This window comes from Hibiscus syriacus, unplaced genomic scaffold, assembly GCF_006381635.1.
Source record: "Hibiscus syriacus cultivar Baekdansim isolate YM2019G1 unplaced genomic scaffold, ASM638163v2 tig00111812_pilon, whole genome shotgun sequence".
Lineage (NCBI taxonomy): Eukaryota > Viridiplantae > Streptophyta > Magnoliopsida > Malvales > Malvaceae > Hibiscus > Hibiscus syriacus.
Window position 1 is genome coordinate 1,039,974 of NW_024063187.1, and position 22,341 is coordinate 1,062,314.

Genomic DNA, 22,341 nt, shown 5'->3' on the forward strand with positions numbered 1-22,341 from the left:
TTGGAACCAACACATGTTAAGTATTTACTTAGTGAGACATAATATTGTAAATTAATCTTTATGTACACATAAATATGTCATATTTATTTAGTTCATTTTAAATCGTATATTCTTTAAGGATCTTATAATCCTCCTCGGTTAAACCATACTCCATTTACAATTATCTTACTTATTTGTAGTATGCCTAACATACCTATCTTTCTTTATTCTTTTCTTTTTTCATTTATCTCTTTAGTCATTATTCTTTATTTTCATTGAGAGCATCCATTCATACTTATAATGCACCATTATGCATTTTCATTTATGACATTCTTTCATGCCAATAATGCACCCATATGCATTTAAATTATGACATCCTTTCATGCCGATAATGCACCCATATGCATTTCATTTATGGCATCCTTTCATGCCTTTTATACACTATTATACATTTCGTTATTACATCCTTTCATGCCTTTTGTACACTATTATACATTTCATTTATGACATCCTTTCATGCTTTTTATACACTATTATACATTTCATTTATGGTATCCTTTCATGCCCTTTTATATACTAATATACATTTCATTATTGACATCCATTCATGCCATTTATACCACGTTACACATTGTTATACATCTAGTCTTTTACTCAAAGGCATTTAACCTTTCATCTAATTGGCATGATTAACACTTTTTTGTCAAATACACAGCTAAGCCATTTATCTTTTACTCAAAGGTATTTAACCTTTCATCTAACTGGCAAAATTGACACCTTTCTGTCACATGCACAACTATGCCTCAAAGGCACTTAGCCTTTCATCTAACTGACATAATTGACACCTTTCTCTCAAATGCACAGCTAGGCCTCAAAGGCACATAACCTTTCATCTATCTGCATAATTGACACATTTCTGTCAAATGCACAACTAGGCCTCAAAGGCACTTAGCCTTTCATCTACATGGCATAATTGACATCTTTCTGTCAAATGCATAGCTACACCTCAAAGGCATTTAGTCTTTCATCTAACTGGCATAATTGACACCTTTATGTCAAATGCACAGCTAGGTCTCAAAGGCATTTAGTCTTTCATCTAATTGGCATAATTAACACCTTTCTGTCAAATGCACAACTAGGCCTCAAAGGCACTTAGCCTTTCATCTAACTGACATAATTGATATTTTTCTGTCAAATTGTAACAACCCGATTTTCAAAATAATATTTAATTGAAATTTTAGAGGTTAATTGTGAAAATTGGTAAATTGTTGGTGACTAAATCAAAATTTATGAGAGTTTATAGGCCATTTTAGAAGTGAAGAAAATCCAAGGACCAAGCCTTGAATTTACCCTAAAACTGTCGGCAGCTTTGATTATAAGCGTGCATTTGGTTCTGATTTTCAGAACCAAAAGGCTCCCAATTTTCCTTTCCCATACGCAGTTTCCAACTCCGATTCCGACGCCGTCCAAATTCCGATCATCGTTTTAAACCCACCGTTGTGTTCATCATCGAGCGAGGAACAAACCCTTCAAATTAATTAAAGCGAAACGCGGCCAAACGTCGGGAATTTCCAGTCAAAGTAGCGACGGTTTTGTTAGCTCTATCGCCGAGGAAATCTTAAATTCACCGCTGATCGTTGCTCCGTTTACGACACCTCCCGCACCATCGTGTTCCTTGTGCCGTTCCGAGTTCACCGGTGTCAACCTTGTCCGCCGTAGACGGCGGCGCGTGAGGAGGTGGTGCAGTCAAAGATTCGGCCGATTTGAAATCGAGCTCTCCGCCGTTCAAAAATTTGAACCGATCGTTGTAAGTATCTTGAAATCGCTCAAAATAATTTTTAGAAATTTTTCCGGGATTTTTAGGGCCCGGAGGACGCCTCACGCGCCACACGCGCCGCCGCAGGGCGAGTGGCTGCTGGAAACCGGTTTAACCGGTTTTCAACCGGTTCTGACCGGTTTGACCGGTTTCAACCGGTTCGAACCGGTTTGACCGGTCTGACTCGGTTTGACCGGTCTGAGCCGGTTTGACCGGTCTGACCCGACCCGACTGTTGACCCGACCCGACCCGACCGTTGACCCGACCCGACCCGACCGTTGACCGTTGACCGTTGACCGTTGACCGTTGACCGTTGACTTTCTTTTATCAAAACTTAAAATGGCTTTGACCGAGCATTAAACGACCGTTAATATTTTCCGAGTATACCTATCCTGATAGTTTTCGACGTGCCGAATCCGTTTCCGTTGTCTGTTTTGTCAAATTCGAATCCGAAGGTCTCCAAATCTACGGTCAAAGTGGTTGACTTTGACTTTGACCAAGAATATGAATTTTCAAAAAGTCATACTTTATGTTTTTCGACGTCCTGATTCCGATTCCGCAATCCGTTTGGCCAAATTCAGACTCGAAATACCCGAAAATGATAGTCAAACCCGAAAAATGCTTATATACTTAAGAATTCTAGCTTTGAACAATTAAGTAAAATTTGGGGCTGATTAATTATTATTGTTTGAAGGTACAAGAGACTCTCCGGATCGTTCGATAGCTCGACCCAACTCTTCTAGATCAGTTAAACCACGTATACCAGTATTCACTCGTAAGACTCGTAAATTTTATGATTTTAGAGATTTATTTATGTTACCCATTAGTAATATAGTGATATTATAAATTAGGTTCGAAAACTGTAGCAGAGCGTGGTGAAACCAGCAATCAGTAGATCCACGATTTGAACCTATTATCGAGGTGTGTTCCCTATTTATTACTGAACTGTTTTATTTGTTTTAATATGTGGTACACTGAATTCTTTGGTTTCCGTATTGTTGATGCACCGATTTAATGTGATGATTTATGGATTTTGACTGTTATCTGATATTTGTTTTGAAATGGTATATGATTACCATGTTTATGGATTTAGGGAATTTATAACACGGTGCAATTAAATTTTTGGAATACGAATTTATAAAGTACAGCTCTGATCAAGCTGGAAAATTTTACGGACCTAATGTGACTCTTAGGTAGGCTCTGCGGCCCTGAGATCATTCTCGGGTAGGCCCTGCGGCCCTAAGATGTGTTCTTAGGTAGGCCCCACGGCCCCGAAATCTATCTTGGGTAGGCTCTCAGGCCCTAAGATGTTCCCTTAGTGTAACGCTTTGTAAAGAGATTTACTGCAGTATAATTTTATGGGACTAAATGGACTATGATTTGTTTAGTGTACCTATTGAAATTTTATGGTAATGTTGGGACACACTGAGCCTAGCTCACTTTTCGAAAATGTTTTCCCCCTTTCAGATACTGTTGGTTAGTTACCCTGGATTGAGCACTTGGAGGATCAACATATCTCTTGAAGTATATTTGATTGTAATGTTTTTACCTTGCAAGTTGTCTTTATTTTGTTAACATGGACCTTATTTTAAAGTATGGTATTTTAATATGATGACACTTTTGCTATTACTATTCGGTTTATCGTGATTTGATTTTTAAGATATGTTTTAAATAATTTATTACTTATTGGTATTATTTACAAGTTAGGTAGTATGATTTATTATAACTTCAGGTCATTTATAATGTGATTTTACATTGATTGAATAACGGTTTCGGAAGAAAAAATGTCTTAAAGAATCATAATGTGATCCACTAGACTTAGTCGAAACGCATAGGCCGGGTTTAGGGGGTTACATTTATTGGTATCAGAGCTTTTGGTTTTTAAACCTCGGATTGTGTATGAGTCCAATTGAAAATACGATTTGAAATATTTACAAAACAAGTTACTAAGGCCATGTCACAAAGTTATTAAGATTTTAATTGTGTTTAGAGACTCCAATGCTTGTCTAACCATAAGTTTTATCTTCTGTAGTAAACTTGAGATCCACCAAAAATGAGTGCTAGACGTGGTCGTCGAACTAGCCGTGGACGAGGTCGAGTGGCTAGATTTGCAGATCCGATCGATGAGATACGAGTAGATCCCCCACCTCCGATAGGTGATCCTGCTCCTACGACCCCAACGAATCTGCCTCCTACCGATGGTATTGGCATGACTACACCGATCATAGGAGCGACAGATATTGAGTCAGAATCTACCGGAGTTGCTTTGGATGAGACTTTTAGTAGACAATTTCTGCAGTTGATACAGGGAGCAGTCAGAGCTGCTGGTGTTGTATCTGAGGTTCCTATTTCGCAGACTCTAATTGCTAATGGGGTCAGGACTTTTGGAGGACAGCTTGGAGGAATTCCTACTGAAGCAGAAGATTGGCTACAGGATACAGAAAGACGCATGGATCAGTTGGGTTTGGACTCAGCAAAGAGATATTTGGGGGCAGTAGCGATGTTAGATGGAAATGCCCACACATGGTGGGAGTCAGTGACCAGTAGTGTTTCTACTGATCGTTTGACATGGGATTTCTTCAAGGAACGCTTTCGGAGCCGATTCTTGGGGAGCGCTACTTAGTCCAGAGACGACAGCAGTTTCAGGACTTGGTTCAGGGTGACATGACTGTTTCAGAGTATGAGATAGAGTTCTTGAAATTGTTAAAGTATGGAATCAGTCTGGTGCCTACCGAAAGAGATCGATGTCGTAAATTTGCCTTTGGACTCAGATACGAGCTACGTAGGCAGGTGGTAGCCCTTCAAGATGAGATTTTTGATGTGCTGGTAAGCAGAGCCAAGGATGCTGAGGAGATGGAGGCGTTAGCTTCTGGTAGAGAGCGTGTTGATCAGGAGCGATCTAGGAAATCTTTTGGCCCTACTGAATCATCCGCACATTCCGGTAAGAGGACTCGTACTTCAGCCCCTCAGAGGAGCAATACCCGTTTCAGGCCTACTGTATCATCACCTTCAGCTGTTAGTAGAGGTGGTTCTTCGGTTCCGGTTCTAGTGCCTCAGTGTGACTTTTGTGGGAAACGGCACACGGGAGAGTGTTATAGGAAGACCGGAGCATGTTTTCATTGTGGATCTAGTGGACATTTTCGGAGGGATTGTCCTCAGCTAGCTTCGTCTGAGCGGATCGCTACCCAGACTCCTGTGCGTTCTCAGACTACAGTACAGACTCCAATTAGAGATCGTAGCCAAGTAAAGGCTCGTGGTTCAGCGTCCAGGACAGACAGTAGAGCTCGACCTCAGCAAAATAGAGGGCCAACAGTTTCTGAGGCTAGACAGCCAGCTTTGGTTTATGCCACTAGACGACGTGATGACAGAGATGAGCCAGAGGTTATTGCAGGTACATTTATTTATTCTATCCCATACTTTGCATTACTGGACAATGGCTCCACTCACTCCTATGTATCGAGCTCAGTATCTCGAAACCTTCAGATTCCGATAGAGAACACTGAAAATACTGTTACAGTTACAAGTCCAGTAGGACAAGCAGTATTAGTGAATAAGGTATTTCGGCATTGTCCTTTGGAGGTGCAGGGAGAAATTTTTCTCGCTGATCTTATGGAGCTTCCTCTAGAGGAGTTTGATCTAATTCTTGGGATGGATTGGTTGAATAAACACAAGGTAAATCTGGATTGCGAGTACAAGCGAGCTACCCTGAAGACTTCAGATGGTCGGACTGTTGTGTTAATTGGTGAACGGCGTGGCTATCTCTCCAATATAGTTTCAGCGATGGAAATTGATCGTATGATCCGAAAGGGATATGAGACGTTCATTGCCTGTATTTTGAACACTAAAGGTGCATTGTCCACGATCGAGGAGATTCGTACAGTTAGCGAGTTTCCTGATGTTTTTCCTGAGGAGTTGCCTGGGTTACCTCCTGATAGAGAGGTAGAGTTCGAGATTGAGACTTATCCGGGATCTTCACCTATTTCTATGGCACCTTATCGCATGGCTCCAAAGGAACTTAAGGAGTTGAAGGTCCAATTGCAAGAATTATTCGATCGAGGATTTATCCGACATAGTACTTCACCATGGGGAGCTCCAGTTCTATTCGTGAAAAAGAAGGATGGGTCGCTAAGATTATGTATTGACTATCGGAAATTGAACAAGATGACGGTCAAGAATAAATACCCATTACCCAGGATTGATGACTTATTTGATCAATTGCGAGGAGCTACTGTATTCTCTAAGATTGATCTTCGTTCGGGGTATTATCAATTGAAAGTTAAAGGATCTGATGTTGCAAAAACGGCCATTCGCACTAGATATGGTCATTATGAATTTTTAGTGATGCCTTTTGGTTTGACGAACGCTCCTGCAGCTTTCATGGATTTGATGAATCGGGTGTTCCGACCATATTTGGATCAATTTGTGGTGGTCTTCATTGACGATATTCTGATCTATTCTCGTACTGAGGCAGAGCATGACGAGCATTTGAAGATCGTTCTGCGGACTTTGAGAGAGCATCGTCTATATGCCAAACTAAGCAAGTGTGAGTTTTGGCTTCAAGAAGTGTCATTTCTGGGGCATATTATTTCTGCGCGAGGTGTTCAGGTTGATCCCAGCAAGATAGAGGCTATTATGAATTGGAAACGACCTAAGAATGTATCTGAAATCCGCAGTTTCTTGGGCTTGGCTGGTTATTATCGACGTTTTGTTGAGGGCTTCTCGATCATTGCTTCTCCTTTGACAAAGTTGTTAAGGAAGAATGTGTTGTTTGACTGGGGCGAGGCACAACAGGAGAGCTTTGAGAAATTAAAGGCGGTTTTGACTCAAGCACCGGTGTTGATTCAACCGGAGTCCGGGAAGGATTTTACAGTGTATAGTGATGCTTCACATTCAGGACTTGGTTGTGTTTTAATGCAGGAAAGTAAGGTGGTGGCTTATGCATCCCGTCAGCTGCGGCCGCATGAGAGTAATTATCCTACTCACGATTTAGAGTTGGCAGCAGTAATTTTTGCCTTGAAGATTTGGAGACACTATCTTTATGGAGAGAAGTGTTACATTTTCACAGATCATAAGAGCTTAAAGTATCTTCTGACCCAGAAGGAACTTAATTTGAGACAGCGTCGCTGGTTAGAGCTTCTAAAGGATTATGATTGCGTGATTGATTACCACCCTGGTAAAGCTAACATTGTAGCAGATGCTTTGAGTCGGAAGACGGTATCGGAGTTGAGGTCTTTAATGGCCAAGATGAATTTATATGACGATGGCACTTTGTTAGCAGAATTGCAAGTTAAGCCGACCTTGGTTGATGAGATCAAAGCTAAGCAGCCCCTTGATAGCTCCTTGCTTTCCATCTTTGAGCAAGTAGAGCAGGGGACAAACACAGATTACGCAATTGATCAGGATGAAGTTTTATGCTTTAAAGGTAGATATTGTGTGCCTGATGACGCTGAATTGAGGCAGACTATCCTTACTGAGGCTCATAGTAGTCCATATGCTATGCACCCCGGAGGAGATAAGATGTATCGGAATTTGAGAGAGAGGTATTATTGGACTGGTATGAAGAAAGACATATCTGACTTTGTGGCTAGGTGTTTGACTTGTCAGCAAGTTAAGGCAGAACATCAACATCCATCAGGTTTGTTACAGCCTATCAAGATTCCTGAATGGAAATGGGAGCGTATTACTATGGATTTTGTTACTGGCTTGCCTATGACTCCTTTGAAAAAAGATTCAGTTTGGGTGATTGTTGACAGACTTACAAAGTCAGCTCACTTCATTCCTGTGCGAGTAAATTATACTTTGGATAAGCTGGCAAGATTGTATATTTCAGAGATTGTCAGATTGCATGGTGTTCCATTGTCTATTATTCTGATCGAGATCCGAGATTTACTTCGAGATTTTGGAAGGCGTTACATACGGCTTTGGGAACAAGATTGGATTATAGTACATCCTTTCATCCACAAACTGATGGTCAATCTGAGAGAGTAATTCAGATTCTGGAGGATATGTTGCGGGGTTGTGTAATCGATTTTCATGGTAGTTGGGAGAACTTTTTGCCGTTGGCTGAATTTGCTTACAATAACAGTTATCAGACCAGTATTCGTATGGCACCCTATGAAGCACTCTATGGGCGTAAATGTCGCACTCCGATCTGTTGGACTGAGTTGCGTGATAGGAAAACGTTGGGACCTGAGTTAGTGCGAGAGACGGAGGACACAGTCAGATTAATCCGTGACCATCTGAAAGAGGCATTTGATAGGCAAAAATCTTATGCAGATCAAAGAAGGAAGGATATACAGTTTGAAGTGGGAGATCGGGTCTTTTTGAAAGTTTCACCCTGGAAGAAAGTATTAAGATTCGGGCGTAAGGGTAAATTGAGTCCAAGATTTATTGGACCATTTCGTATCTTGAAGAGGGTAGGACCTGTTGCATATCAGCTTGAGTTGCCTTCTGAGCTAAGTCGTATTCATGATGTCTTTCATGTATCAATGTTGAGGAGATACCGTCCAGATCCAGGTCACATTATTCAGGTTGAAGAAGTAGAGCTGAGACCTGATTTGTCATATGAAGAGGAGCCCATTCAGATCTTGGAGAGAGATGAACGAGTTCTTCGGAATAGACGAATTCCAATGGTCAAAGTTCAGTGGAGAAATCGAGGCCCCTCAGAAGCCACTTGGGAGACATTGGAGTCAATGGAGGCTCAGTTTCCTCAACTATTCTCATAAGGTAAATTTCGAGGATGAAATTTCTTGTAGAGGGGGAGAATTGTAACAACCCGATTTTCAAAATAATATTTAATTGAAATTTTAGAGGTTAATTGTGAAAATTGGTAAATTGTTGGTGACTAAATCAAAATTTATGAGAGTTTATAGGCCATTTTAGAAGTGAAGAAAATCCAAGGACCAAGCCTTGAATTTACCCTAAAACTGTCGGCAGCTTTGATTATAAGCGTGCATTTGGTTCTGATTTTCAGAACCAAAAGGCTCCCAATTTTCCTTTCCCATACGCAGTTTCCAACTCCGATTCCGACGCCGTCCAAATTCCGATCATCGTTTTAAACCCACCGTTGTGTTCATCATCGAGCGAGGAACAAACCCTTCAAATTAATTGAAGCGAAACGCGGCCAAACGTCGGGAATTTCCAGTCAAAGTAGCGACGGTTTTGTTAGCTCTATCGCCGAGGAAATCTTAAATTCACCGCTGATCGTTGCTCGTTTACGACACCTCCCGCACCATCGTGTTCCTTGTGCCGTTCCGAGTTCACCGGTGTCAACCTGTCCGCCGTAGACGGCGGCGCGTGAGGAGGTGGTGCAGTCAAAGATTCGGCCGATTTGAAATCGAGCTCTCCGCCGTTCAAAAATTTGAACCGATCGTTGTAAGTATCTTGAAATCGCTCAAAATAATTTTTAGAAATTTTTCCGGGATTTTTAGGGCCCCGGAGGACGCCTCACGCGTCACACGCGCCGCCGCAGGGCGAGTGGCTGCTGGAAACCGGTTTAACCGGTTTTCAACCGGTTCTGACCGGTTTGACCGGTTTCAACCGGTTCGAACCGGTTTGACCGGTCTGACTCGGTTTGACCGGTCTGAGCCGGTTTGACGGTCTGACCCGACCCGACTGTTGACCCGACCGACCCGACCGTTGACCCGACCCGACCCGACCGTTGACCGTTGACCGTTGGCCGTTGACCGTTGACCGTTGACTTTCTTTTATCAAAACTTAAAATGGCTTTGACCGAGCATTAAACGACCGTTAATATTTTCCGAGTATACCTATCCTGATAGTTTTCGACGTGCCGAATCCGTTTCCGTTATCTGTTTTGTCAAATTCGAATCCGAAGGTCTCCAAATCTACGGTCAAAGTGGTTGACTTTGACTTTGACCAAGAATATGAATTTTCAAAAAGTCATACTTTATGTTTTTCGACGTCCTGATTCCGATTCCGCAATCCGTTTGGCCAAATTCAGACTCGAAATACCCCAAAATGATAGTCAAACCCGAAAAATGCTTATATACTTAAGAATTATAGCTTTGAACAATTAAGTAAAATTTGGGGCTGATTAATTATTATTGTTTGAAGGTACAAGAGACTCTCCGGATCGTTCGATAGCTCGACCCAACTCTTCTAGATCAGTTAAACCACGTATACCAGTATTCACTCGTAAGACTCGTAAATTTTATGATTTTAGAGATTTATTTATGTTACCCATTAGTAATATAGTGATATTATAAATTAGGTTCGAAAACTGTAGCAGAGCGTGGTGAAACCAGCAATCAGTAGATCCACGATTTGAACCTATTATCGAGGTGTGTTCCCTATTTATTACTGAACTGTTTTATTTGTTTTAATATGTGGTACACTGAATTCTTTGGTTTCCGTATTGTTGATGCACCGATTTAATGTGATGATTTATGGATTTTGACTGTTATCTGATATTTGTTTTGAAATGGTATATGATTACCATGTTTATGGATTTAGGGAATTTATAACACGGTGCAATTAAATTTTTGGAATACGAATTTATAAAGTACAGCTCTGATCAAGCTGGAAAATTTTACGGACCTAATGTGACTCTTAGGTAGGCTCTGCGGCCCTGAGATCATTCTCGGGTAGGCCCTGCGGCCCTAAGATGTGTCTTAGGTAGGCCCCACGGCCCCGAAATCTATCTTGGGTAGGCTCTCAGGCCCTAAGATGTTCCCTTAGTGTAACGCTTTGTAAAGAGATTTACTGCAGTATAATTTTATGGGACTAAATGGACTATGATTTGTTTAGTGTACCTATTGAAATTTTATGGTAATGTTGGGACACACTGAGCCTAGCTCACTTTTCGAAAATGTTTTCCCCCTTTCAGATACTGTTGGTTAGTTACCCTGGATTGAGCACTTGGAGGATCAACATATCTCTTGAAGTATATTTGATTGTAATGTTTTTACCTTGCAAGTTGTCTTTATTTTGTTAACATGGACCTTATTTTAAAGTATGGTATTTTAATATGATGACACTTTTGCTATTACTATTCGGTTTATCGTGATTTGATTTTTAAGATATGTTTTAAATAAATTTATTACTTATTGGTATTATATTTACAAGTTAGGTTTTGATAGTATGATTTATTATAACTTCAGGTCATTTATAATGTGATTTTACATTGATTGAATAACGGTTTCGGAAGAAAAAATGTCTTAAAGAATCATAATGTGATCCACTAGACTTAGTCGAAACGTATAGGCCGGGTTTAGGGGGTTACACAAATGCACATCTAGGGCTCAAAGGCACTTAGCCTTTCATCTAACTGACATAATTGACACCTTTCTGTCAATGCACAGTTAGGCCTTTTAATCTTTTATTTTAGAACAATTTATATTATAATAATTATTCATAATATCAATTAACTCTTTCAAATCATTATACACTCTATGGTTTATACCTATAGTGCCAATGTAATAATCCCACAATCTTACTATAATTTACGTGGGTTGCACCCACAATACCAATAAAGAAATTCATATAATTTCTTATTTTTTGCACATAAAGTTCTTATACGAAAATTCGTAAACAAATTATGAGTTTCTTAACTTTTTGTACACTCAGTGCCCATACGAAAATTCATAAACCAATTATGGATTTCGTAACTTTTTGCACACAAAGTGCCCATACGAATATTCATAAACAAATTATGAATTTTCTTAACTTTTGACACACTCAGTGCCATTATGTAATCACCATACATATATCAATTAATCATATATCTATGACTGCCGTAACATATACGTACTTACTAAATGTACTCACCTGGCTTGCCTCGCTTTGGTATCCACAACGCAAAGCTAATTACTCTGGAACTTGGCCTTTGCCTTTTGCTTGACTCGAGAGCTTGATTTCAATCTTTTCCATATCCATTAAAAACATGTACAATATCAATTGTTAGTATGTTTTCTAACAATTACACTTAAACATTACTCAAAAATACTTATTATTAACTTTTCTACAACAATATCAATCTATCTTACAATTTTTGGCTCCTCAGTATCGATACCCCTACCATGGTATCGATACTACTATACTATGGTACCGATACTCTAATATGGTATCGATACCATTTTTGCATTATGTTTCGAATGGTATCAATACGTTCACTTCGTTATCGATAGTGATTACATCAGTATCAATAATACTCAGCTAATTCATTCCAGTTTAGCCTATAGTATTGGTACTGTTCTATCAGTACCAATACCATTACGTAGATTTTAAATTTTCAACCCGAAACATACCCAAATTTGGTCAAATTTCCTCATGTTTACCCCCAATAATACTATGTAACTCTTCTCTACTTATCCATACTAACTTTCCTTCATTTAGATACTTAGAACATCTAGTATCCTTCAAGATCTTTTGATTATAAGAATCACACCACAATTTCTAACTTGTTTTTAAACTCATCCAATGCTTCTAATCTCTCATTTACCTCTTTGACAAGTCAATTCTACCAATAAACATCAATAAATACTAATATATTAACATATCATTTCAAAACCCATTTTCTAAAAACTCCATTATTTCTTCTATCTCATAGTTTTAATCCCATCTAAAACTTCCTTAAGCTTTTATCATACTCAGGGCTTCAATAACCAACCAAAAATGAAAGGATAAACTAACAATTTAAAAATTCACCTTTGAGCTATGGATGAGAGCTTCCCACGTGAAAGAAGAAGAAGAAAAGAATTGACCTAGCTAAAATCCCTTTTCCCCTTATTTATTTACTTTAATATACTACAAAGAATGAATTTTAAATTCATTTTATTCTAAATGACCAAAATGCCCTTTTAATAATCCATTACTACATTTTAATCTAAACTACTATTCCCAAATCATTATTATCTTTTATCAATTAATCAAATAGATTATCAAATTTTAATCCTTTTAATAAAATCCCTAATTCAATAATTGGGGCATTACAATTCTCCCCCTTAAGAAAATTCATCCTCGAATTTAAAGACTTTATGCATTTACCATAATACTTTAACTAGAGAAATCATGTTGTTACGCGGTTTTTGGATTTCTCTAGTCCAAATATGTATTGGTTCTTTTTCATAATTCAATTTTAATCAAATCTCCATTTCCCAAAGTAAGAACATTCAATGGATTTGATTGGTCATTAATAAGTAATGACACATGAAAACATTATAGGTCTTGTCCATTTCGGGAGACAAAAGCTAATTAATAAAATCTATTAAGGTTCAATAATTCTCGAACTCATTCCAAACCGCAATACTTCCTTCCAAAGCGATACTTTCAGAAAAACTTTATCACTTTCTAGCTACTCAATTACTTTTCTCTTTAAATCAGCGTAAAACTTTTTGTAATTAGCACAAATATAACACCGCTCACTATACAATTAATGACATCAAATCTTTTAAGGTACTCAACTATAACCGACTCTAAATCATGCATAGATAATTCTTATTGTATTTAACTTTATTTAGGCATATGCCACAACCTTACCTTTGTGCATAAGCACACTTCCTAAACCGTTGATATACGTATTAGTAAAAACCACATAATCTTTATCCAACTCAGGTTGTATAAACATTGGTATATCTGTTACATTCCTTTTAGTATTTCAAAACTCTCTTGACCCTTTTTTGTTCTACCAAAAAGGCATATATTTCCTTAAAAATCGATTAGCAGCAAAACTAACGTCGAAAAGTTTTTCACTAACCTTTGATAGTAAACAGCAAGCCCCAAAGAAATCCAAACTTCAGGATCATTCTTTGGGAGTTTCCAGTTTACTACAACATGAGTTTTTCTTAAGATCTAATCTTATACCTTATGCCGAAACAACATGGTCAGAGGAAACAATCTCTGCTAACCAAAGTTTCACATTTGAATAGTTTGGTAACCAAGTTCTTCTCTCGAAGAGTCTTATTTAACTATCAAAATCTATGTATAACCATATAGATTTATCTTTATTTTTGCTAATAACACACATACTTCCCAAGATGAAATACTCGAGTTGATAAAACTTTGATCAATCAACTCTTATAATTGAGTCTCTAATTCTCTTGAGTCACTTAAGTAATTTAATACTAAATCATAAAAATATGTTCAATAACTTAATAACTATTAACCTTAAATTCCACCTTTCGATATAGAGGTAACTCAATAAGTTTACCTGAAAAAACACTATAAATTCCCATTTTTAAAATTTATCAAACAATTCTACTTTAATTATTTGAGTATGTATCACATTAACCATAAAAGCTATATATATATATATATGTGTGTGTGTGTGTGTGTGTGTATCTTTCTGACATCATTTTCATCACAATCATTATCGATATCACCTTGAGCGATGATTTTTACTTTCTCACTAAAAATTATAATTTTCATAACCTCTGCATTTTGATGAAATAATCGTCTTTAGAGACAAACAACTTATATTCAATATGATTTTAACTCATCAAATGATAATTTCATCAGGTTCACCGGGAACATAGTGTAACATCCCAATCATCGGGTCAGTGATTAAAATGTAAGAACTCAAAATTTAGTGGTTTAATTAGAATAATTTGAAAATTCAAGGATTTATTTTGGAAATTTTTGGTCAGGACTTGAGATTAAATTTGGATTAGTGGAAGGGTATTATGGTCTTTTCACCTGAAAGATTTTATCTTCTCTTTTTTTAAGGGATATAATATGTGGATAAGGAGGAAAAGTCTGTAACCATTTCTGCTCTCTTCTTCTTCGTGCCGTAAACTCCATTGCTAAAGGTAAGTTTATGTAAATTTGTGGGTTTCTTTAGTTTTGGGTTGGGTATTGAAAGTTTGGGTGTTATATAAGCTTAAGGAAAACTTATATAGGATTAAAACAACAAGATGAACAAATTAGAGATGAATTGATAAAATGGTTTAGAAATGAAATTTTGATATAGAGTGGTTTTTGAAGTTCTATTGAGATATTTGACTTTTCAATGGTCTAACTTAAGAGTTAGGAGTGTTGGAAATGATTAAGAACATGTTTAAAATTTTGGTATGATTTTGAGATTCAAGTATTCAAACGAGATTTTGGATAATTAGGAGTAATAAAGGAAGTCAAGTTAGTGTGGATGTATTAGGGTGAGTTTAAAGGCTTAAGGTGGGATAAAGATAAGAGGTTTAGAAAGATTTTGGGTGATTTTCGAAGTAGAAATAACCATTCTCGGCTTCGAGTATCGGTACCGTTAGAACAGTACCGTTACTTCAAGGAATAAATCTATGTATTTCTTAAGGGTAGTATCGATACCAATTGAAGAGGGTAATGATACCGTGTGGGTAGTATCGATACCAGGGGGATGGTATCGATACCATTTTTTAAGATATAATTTCAGAATGCCAAATTAGTATCGATACCTTGAGTAGGTATCGATACCCTTGAAGGAAAGTATCGATACTGTAGGGGTAGTACCGATACTTCTAAGCATGAATTGAAAATTAATTGTTTCTTTCATTATAAGTTATTATGATTGGATATAAGTGATTCAAAGTACGATATTGATTTTTGATTGTTTTGTGTAGTTGTTGATCATAATCAACTTTCGATCAGCTCGATATTATAAGTACCAATCCAAAAGTGTTAAGGAATTTGCTTAGGACTTCAGTGAGGCAAACGTGAGTGCTATTTATATAAATTATTGATGTTTGAAGGAAGGTTTGTGATTAGCCAACCTAAATTGTTTTGAATAAAATGAAATGATATAATTATGTATGAAGCTTTTCTATATGATTATGTTTTATACAAGTAAATGAATTACTTGAATAATGATATATGATATGAAATAATTATGTAAATCACTATGAAAATATAATATATGTGATTACATGAAAATAACGATTAATGCTTTGTAAAACAAGATACCATGAATAAATGTTTGAATGTGAATAAATAATAACATTTGATAATGCTATGTGGTAAAGATTTATGTGAAAGATTATCTGAATATGTGTTAAGTGGATATGTTCTACGGAACATAATTGATAAGTAAAAGGTGTTATACTTGAATTGTTCTATATTCACATGTGTTAAGTGAGAATGTCTTACATGGAATTAGACTAAGAGAATGTACTCCATGGAAATAAGATATACTTTAAATAGTTAAATATAACATGATGTTAAAGTTAAAGCCCAAGGTATATGTTTGAGAATTAGAGATATAGTTGGCATGCCAAGAGTCGAGGGTTTTATGTGGTCCTTCAGGACAATTATGTGGCACTTCGGTGCAAATCTATGTGGCACTTCAGTGTAAACCTATGTGGTTATTTGGGACAATTATATGGCACTTCGGTGCAAATTACGAGCTGTGGTGACAACATTAGTGCACAACCTCAATGTACTAAAATACCTAGAGTTCTAAGTATTATACGTTTAGGCAAATTAAACAAATGGTTATACAATGAAAAAATGTATCATTTATATTTAGTTTATATGAAACTAAAAGTCTATATGAGTAATGACTTGAAGATATAATCAAGAATAAAATAAGTATAAATTCTTCAGTAATTAATAAGAGATGTTATAATTTAGAACACTGGTGACTTTTGATAATTTAACCTTTCTTTTATAAAAGTATACAAATGTTTTATTGATTCATAGTACTCATAATGCCTCACTAAGTCATCGACTTAGCATGTGAGTGTTTTCACACGTAAGTTCAAAGATATGCGAGGAGTAACACAAGTAAACCAGAGGCAGGACAACATACCTTTGAAGATTATCAGATCAGAGAGAGATTTAAATTGTATGTGATTAAGTATAGAAATGTTGTTGGCATGTACTATAAATGTAAAGTTTAGATACTCTGATATGTATTTTAAATATGTTTTATTAAGTTTTGTTTTCATTAAAAAAATTTAAATCGAAATTTTTAAAAAGTCAAAGTGTTTTAAAAGTAAATGTGACGTCTTAGATTCATATTTGGGTCAGATACGGGTTAGGGGTGTTATATTTAATGGTATCAGAACTTAGGTTGAGTCAAGTTTTTTAAATAGATCGGCCGATCGACTGTCAAATTTGTTTGGTTTGTACGTGCCAACGATATAACCAAAAATCTCTGATTTGATAGTGAGGAGTATGTTGTCCTTGCTAGTATAGTTAAATGATTATAATTTAATAGAAGTAAGATTAAGAAGTTTTTTGACGTGAAATGTGAAATATAGTTGATAAGAGAGGTTGTAACTCGACAAAGTGAATAACATAAGCCTCAGGGAGTATTTTTCGGACATGGGACGCTATTCTGAAGTGTTTTCAATTATCCACTCCTCCGTATTATTAGAATAAATGTTGTTATAGAGTTAAAAAGGTTTAGAGGTACCGAGTTTAAAGATTTAGTTAAGGAATGTTTTGTTTTTAAGGATTTTTATTAAATGACGAGAAAATTTCATTGGATGTTCTCTATTGTTTTGAAATGGAAAAGTTAGGGGGAATAATTTTACTGTTAAGAGATTAAGAATGTGTATAATGGATTAAGTGTGATACAAAGGTAAACATGTTCCCGTCTGGGATTATTGGATGTAGCTATTATCAAGATATTGATATAGGGTTGATAAGACTAGAGATTTACAGGACTAAGTGTGTCATTTGGAAATCATTAGGGTTATTGTGAAAAGAAAGATGAGTTATAAGTTATGGATGAATTATTTTCCATTAAGTAAAGTAACAAATAAGAATAAGCATCATCTTTTGGGGATTTATAATCTTTTGATAAGTTAAAAGTGTTAGTGATGTTCTAAATTTTCTTTAGGTTGGAAAAAGGAATGTTCTGTCATTGGATTAAGAGTAAATTGAAACGAGTCTATAGATTACTCAATTGGAAAAACAAGAATAGAAAAATAGAATAATGGTTAAATGTTAATCGCAACAAGGGCGATGATTTTTTAAATTAATTTTGATTGCGAATTAGATATTGTCGTTGTTAAGGTCGAATAGATTGCTTGAGATAAAGTAAGGACATGAAGTAGAATTTTTATTAAGAGTTTAAACTTTTTGAAATAAGTTATTGGTGAATGGTTGAAAGTATAATTGATGTACGAGATATGATTGAGTGAAAGTTGAAAAAGTTATTTTGAATTCAAAATCTATTAGACTTAGCTGATTATTAAAAAGATTCATCGAGAAACTTTCTAAGACCCCTCCTTACTAAGCAAATTATTAGTAAATGGACAATAGTTATTTGGATTAGTAAGAAACAAGAAAATGCAAGGTATGTCTTATCAATTGGAAATTGATAGTTGAAAAAAATAAATCGGGCAAATAAGTGCAATGTAGCAAATTATATTTGGAAATGATTCTCATGTAGTAAAGAAAATAAACAAGTCAACTTCGTTGGAAGTAAGAGAAATTTATTTTGAAAATTGAATAAGGAGTTTATAATTTTTTTAGTTTATATGAATCCAGAATTAGAATAACAAGTTTGGTCTAAGTGTAAATGTGGTAAACTGGAATTGAAAATTCCTTAGAAATTATTTAAGTTGAAGTGGTAGAAGTATTTTAAATGGTTAAGTATGTGAATCTAGTTCTTGAAGAATCTAGAGGAGAAAAATTTCGTATAAGAAATGATAAAGAATAAGGTTTTATGCAAGTATTGTTGACTATTAAAGTTGTGAAGGTGCAGTAAATTAGTTATGAGTATAAGTAGTATGATGATATCTCTCATATTGATATGAAGAGTTATGGAGTATGAAGAAAAATAGATTACCTATGTTGCAAGGAGGTTTCAATTTATGAAGGAATAAAGAACTAAGGAATTTAAGTGAATGAGTTTAAAGGACCAAGTATCATAAGGGTTATAATGAGGTGTAGATTATAAGTTTGGTATGAAAGCATAAAATTTTCAGTTCTATGTAAAATTTAGAAAAAGGTACGATGTATTTTGTAAATGGGTTATCTTTGAATATCGAAGTGTGGAGTATTCAACAAAGATTGTGCATTTTATTCTTATTCCAAATGATTTTTCATTGGATAAATATTTGGAATTAGACATTAAGGAGATAATTAGGCTTCATGGAATGTCAATTTTAAATGGTTGGTCTGATCAGGTTATTCAGATTTTAAAAGTTATGTTAAGGCATGTGTGATTAAGTTTAAAGGATCAGAAGAAAATTTGTATGCTAATTTTCCAAGCATAAGTGTGGATTTTCTAAGGTTGTATTCCTTTTCCATGTAGACTCAGCTAAGAAGATATGAATACAATCAATAATTATATTTCTATGACCAAGTTATGGAGGATAAATATATTACTTATTGGATTGATAAGTGTTAAGAAAATGTTAAGGTGTTGCAAAGAATATTGACATAATTTTCAAGGTTAGTATGATTAGAATCTGGAAAGGAATATGTTTTCGTACAAGAGGAAAAGTTCTAGTTTGCTACAAAATAATTAGAGAATTAAGTAAGAAACAACTGAATTTTCGATTTCTAGTTGGTAAATTTGTGGATATCGGTTGTGATAACACCCATAATTACGTGATGAATGACATTATATTATGTTGATCTTAAAAGTCAAGAGTATGTAAGAAATTGAAGGACTGAAAAGAAGGGAAATGGATTTAGTTTTTTGAAGAATGAGGAAGTGTTTATCACCACAACATGAAAGGTGAATGTAATATCTGATAGGACAAAGCTAAAAAGTAATATATATTTTGGACAGTGTTGATTACGCGATCGTCTTTAAAATAAAAATTTATCATCGAGTTGGTTTATTTTAGTGAGTGACATGTCAGTAATTTTAAGAAGGGTATCAAGATAATTTATGTGAAGTTTTACGTAAAAGGAAATGTCGGACACCATTAAGTTGATTTGAATTGAAAAATTAAGGCTTAGTGCAGCCAGACTTGATCAAAGAATTTGAGTTCAAGTATGTGACAAAGTGTTTCTACAAGTATCACCTTGGAAGAAAGTACTTCGATTTGGACGTTAAGGAAAACTCATTATTAGGTTCATTGGACTTTATGAAGTTCTGAAAAGAATTGGACAGTGACATATCAGTTAGCGTTGCCACCAGAGACGGAAAAGATTCACAATTTCTTCCATATGTCTATGTTTTAGTAATATCGATTAGATCCTGCACGCATCATAACTTCAGATGTGATAAAAGTTCAATCTAATTTAGTTTACGAGGAGAAACCGGTTCAAATTTTAGCGTATGAAATCAAGCAGTTGAGGAATAAAACATTTCTGCTAGTTAAGGTTCTTGGAGAAATCATAAAGTGGAAGAAGATACTTGGAAAATGAAGAAGAAATAAGGATACAATATCCCCACCTCTGTGTGTAATGAAAATTCAAGGACAAATTTTCTTAAGGGGGAGATTTGTAACATCCAAATCATCGGGACATTGATTAAAATATAAAAACTCAAAATTTAGTGGTTTAATTAGAATAATTTGAAAATTCAAGGATTTATTTTGGAAATTTTTGGTCAGGACATGAGATTAAATTTGGATTAGTGGAAGGGAATTATGGTATTCTCACCTGAAAGATTTTATGTTCTCTTTTTTAAGGGATATAACATGTGGATAAGGAGGAAAAGTTTGGAACTATTTCTGCTCTCTTTTTCTTCGTGTTGTGAACTCTATTGCTAAAGGTAAGTTTTTGTAAATTTGTGGGTTTCTTAAACTTTTTGTTGGGTCTTGAAAGTTTGGGTGTTATATAAGCTTAAGGAAAGCTTATATAAGATTAAAACAACAAGATGAACAAATTAGAGATTAATTGGTAAAATGGGTTTAGAAATGAAATTTTGATATATAGTGGTTTTTGAAGTTCTATTGAGATATTTGACTTGTAAATGGTCTAACTTAAGAGTTAGGAGTGCTGAAAATGATTAAGAACATGTTTAAAATTTTGGTATGATTTTGAGATTCAAGTGTTCAAACGGGATTTTGGATAATTAGGAGTAATAAAGGAAGTCAAGTTAGTGTAGATGTATTAGGGTGAGTTTAAAGGCTTAAGGTGGGGTAAAGATAAGAGGTTTATGAAGATTTTGGGTATTTTTGAAGTGGAAATAGCCATTATGGGCTTCGAGTATCGGTACCGTTAGAACCGTACCGATACTTCAAGGAATAAATAAATCTGTGTATTCCTTAAGGGTAGTATCGATACCAGTTGAAGAGGGTATCGATACTGTGTGGGTAGTATCGATTCCAGGGGATGGTATCGATACCATTTTTTTAAGATATGATTTCAGAATGCCAAATTGGTATAGGTACCTTGAGGAGGTATCGATACCCTTGAAGGGAAGTGTCGATACTCTAGGGGTAGTACCGATACTTCTAAGCATGAATTGAAAATTAAGTGTTTCTTTCATCATAAGTTATTATGATTGGATATAAGTGATTCAAAGTACGATTTTGATTTTCGATTGTTTTGTGTAATTATTGATTATAATCAACTTTCGGTCAGCTCGATATTATAAGTACCGATCCAAAAGTGTTAAGAAATTCACTTAGGACTTCAGTGAGGCAAATGTGAGTGCTATTTACATAAATTATTGATGTTTGAAGGAAGGTTTGCGATGAGCCAACCTAAATTGTTTTGAATAAAATGAAATGATATAATTATATATGAAGCTTTTCTATATGATTATGTTTTAGACAAGTAAATGAATTCGTTGAATAATGATATGTGATATGAAATAATTATGTAAATCACTATGAAAAATATGATATATGTGATTAAATGAAAATAACGATTAATGCTTTGTGAAACAAGATACCATGAATAAATGTTTGAATGTGAATAAATAATAACATTTGATAACGCTATGTGGTAAAGATTTATATGAAAGATTATCTGAATATGTGTTAAGTGGATATGTTCTACGGAACATAATTGATAAGTAAAAATGTGATCTACTTGAATTGTTCTATGTTCACATGTGTTAAGTGAGAATGTCTTACATGGAATTAGACTAAGAGAATGTACTCCATGGAAATAAGATATACTTTAAATAGTGAAATGTAACATAATGTTAAAGTTAAAAGTTAAAGCCCAAGGTATATGTTTGAGAATTAGAGGTATAGTTGGCATGCCAAGAGTTATGGGTTTTATGTGGTCCTTCGGGACAATTATGTAGCACTTCGGTGCAAACCTATGTGATCCTTCAGGATAATTATGTGGCACTTCGGTGTAAATTATGAGTTATGGTGACAACATTAGTGCACAACCTCAATGTACTCAAATACCTAGAGTTCTCAATATTACTCGTTTTGGCAAATTAAACAAATGGTTATAAAATGAAAAAAATATATCATTCATATTTAGTTTATATGAAACTAAAAGTCTATATGAGTAATGACTTGAAGATATAATCAAGAATAAAATAAGTATAAATTCTTCAGTAATTAATAAGAGAGGTTATAAGTTAGAACACTGGTGACTTTTGATAATTTAACCTTTCTTTTATAAAAGTATACAAATGTTTTATTGATTCATAGTACTCATAATGCCTCACTAAGTCATCGACTTAGCGTGTAAGTATTTTCACAGGTAGGTTCAAAGATATGTGAGGAGTAATACAAGTA

At 35.3% G+C, this 22,341-nt stretch overlaps 1 pseudogene; it reads right to left on the bottom strand.

Annotated features, from left to right (window-relative positions):
• LOC120171129 overlaps nt 1-22,341 on the bottom strand; it is a 29,545-nt pseudogene that overhangs the window by 2,218 nt on the left and 4,986 nt on the right.